Source organism: Echinops telfairi, unplaced genomic scaffold (genome assembly GCF_000313985.2).
Source record: "Echinops telfairi isolate 266 unplaced genomic scaffold, ASM31398v2 ScPeMD7_7469;HRSCAF=8507_0, whole genome shotgun sequence".
NCBI classification, from domain to species: Eukaryota; Metazoa; Chordata; class Mammalia; order Afrosoricida; family Tenrecidae; genus Echinops; species Echinops telfairi.
Window position 1 is genome coordinate 62093380 of NW_022111372.1, and position 3032 is coordinate 62096411.

A 3032-nucleotide genomic window follows, 5' to 3' on the forward strand; every position below is an offset into this window, starting at 1 on the left:
TATTCGGTAAAACATAGAATCTTCTCCAAACCCTGTTTCAGTATTTGTCAGTAATAGAACCTTTCCGGGAATATAGTAGTTGCTCTGTAAGTAATTGTGGATTAAATAAATAAAGTACTTTTCATTAGCTTTCTGCAGTCAGATCTCAGTGCCACTATCGGTTAGATTCCAGATCACCACAATCAAGTGAATATCCTACTAATGTGAGTCATATAATTTTAAAAAGTCTTAGTGCATAAAAATGTTATGCTTACATTACTCTATTATGAAAAAGTTTGAGATGTTGTGAGAATTACAAAAATGTGACAAAGAGGCATTAAGTGACCATCTGCTTTGGAAACATGGTATCAATAGATGTACTTTATGCAGCTCTGTGACAAAACTGCAGTTTACAGAAATGCAGTATTTGTGAAAAGCAATAAAATGAGACATTCCTGGTTTAATCTGGTCCCTACAACAAGGATTACATCATACACTCATGCGATTATATATATGTAGAATTAAAGTAGATTAAATCATAGCATTTCTGATTATTGTGGAGAACATAAAACAAACTTTAAATTCACTGACTGTAGAGCGAAGACTTTCAAAACTCTTTACAAGGAGCGAGAACCGTATGTTCCAGGTACAGGTTCCATTTATTTGGACATTTCCAAGACTACATATTTGAAGATGATGCAAATGATACCTAAATATATATCTGGAGAAGAGCAGCATTCCTGCTTTCAACATAAACTAATTAGAGATGAATGACGGCCATTAATCCTTCCCAACGTGGGTTGCATTTGTGTCACCTTGTAGTATTTAGATCATGTTCTATTTGCTCTGATTCAGATCCTGAGTCATCAAAATGTTTGAAATAAGTCTGAAAATAGCCTGAATTAATTTGCTGGATTGCAGCTTATAGCAGATATACAAGGGAAGCATTTTATAATTTTAAAGAAAAGCTCACTCTGTGCTTAAATAAATAAATAACTCCCAAACTGGGAAGCTTCTTGTCAGGCATTCCCTGTGCTATAACAAATAACATGGCAGAGGGGAAAGTGGGTGCGGAAAAGTAAGATCCTTGATTGAAGATCCATGGGTCAAGAGCATTTGGTTTCAGTTTCCGGACTGGGGCATACCAGCAAGGAGAACAATGTTGAGTTAGGAATAGGGTGGCCATGGGAGAGTCACATGGAACTAACTCATGGTAACCAGACACAGAGCGGCCAGCATGCTCTGAATGATAACGGGGGTCTTCTGGGCCAAGAAGCAAACCAGCATCACCCAGGTGTCGTTGGCATAGGAAAAGTGTCTCTCCATCTGTGCCTTTCCCCTTTCAAGTTTTCTGCTAGATGACCAGAGGGAAAACACTGTCATTCGTCCAGACAGTCTAATAGCTATAATTAAAGCACTCTTCTTGCCAGAAACCCAGTATGTGGGAACTTGGCCGAAAACATACACGATGAAAGCACAAAGCCATCTTGACGCAGGGAAGGGTGAAGGGCATGTGTTAAATTGCCAGAACTGAACGGGCTGCGGGCTGCAGGTGTGACGCTGTGGAAGGCGGCTGCACGTGTTTTGCTCAATACTACTCGTGAAGGTGTGAGGGGTGAAGTGGGACAAGAGAAAGCCACACAATGATTGGACAAATAAACAATATAGAAGAGCTCGCTCACTCCCGGCTAGTCAATGGTGTCCATTTATAGCACCTGCGGTAAAGTTTCTGCAGGATCTCTCCCACAAGCCACTGATACAAATAGTTCAGTCGAGAACCATCAAGCCATTCGCTTTTCTTTTCTTTTCTTTCCTCGGTGTCTTTTGAGGAAGCCCTACAGTGGTGGCGAGTTTCTGTTTAAAGGAAATACCTGTCGTTATTGTAATCCTCTATGTCTGTCACAGATGAGTTCTGATACCACCATTACAATTGTTTTTACTAAGAAGACCCTGGTTAGATACACATAGTCACAAGGACAAGTGAAATTCATACCTAAGAATGTGATTCATACCTGTCGTGCATGGGCTATGAGCTGGGAGTACAAAACCGACCTGTCAGGCTGTCCATTGCATGCTCTGAGCAGTTTGGGATAAAAAAAGGAAAAACCATCAAAAGATTGCCATTTCAGCAAAGAAAACATCTGTATGAAACATCTGGAGCATCAGCGGTGATGCTGTTTCAATGCAGATTCCAAGGTCCTGACTCCCAAAATATTGATTAAGTAGGCTGGGGCCTGGGGGCCAGTAATCTTCCCTGGCAGACATAGCGAAACTTTGGTAGTTTGGTGTGCTTCTTTGATAAAGAACAAAAACATCAACAGACATCATGCTTATCAAATGCAGTGCTCTTATTCAGTCCATTTGCATCCCCTTGGCTAGTCCATAGTAGTATAAGGCCTTTGCCATGGAAACTGGGTCTTAAGAGACTGCTCATGTGAGATACATTTGGAAGAATTCATTCCAAATACAAAACACTTCTAAAATTGACCATCCCCTCCTTAAAGCGTCCCCCACTAATGCTAGTATGTATTTTAAATTTTTATTAAATCATTTTATTGGGGGCTCTTACAGCCATTATCATAATCTATCCATCCATCCATCCATTGTGTCAAGCACATGTGTACATATGTTGTCATCTTCAAATCCAAAACATTTTCTTTCTATTTGAGCCTTTGGTATCAGCTCCTCATTTTTCCCCATCTTCCCTCCCTCATAAACTATATATTATTATTATTACTTTCATATCTTACATTGTCTGCTGTCTTGCTTCACCTACTTTTCTGTCATTTGTCCCCCTGTGGTGGGGGTTATATGTCTCCATCATTCTGATTGATTTCCCTCTTTCTTCCCCCACCGTCCCCTTACCCTCCTGGTATCTCTATTCTCATTGCTGGTCCTGAGGGATTAATCTGTCCTGGATTCCCTAGGCTGTGGCCTCTTATCTGCAACAGTGTGCTTGTTCTGGTCTTGTCAGATTTGTAAGGTAGGACTGAGGTCATAATAGTGGGGGAGAGGAAGCATTAAAGAACTAGAGGAAAGTTGTATGTTTCATC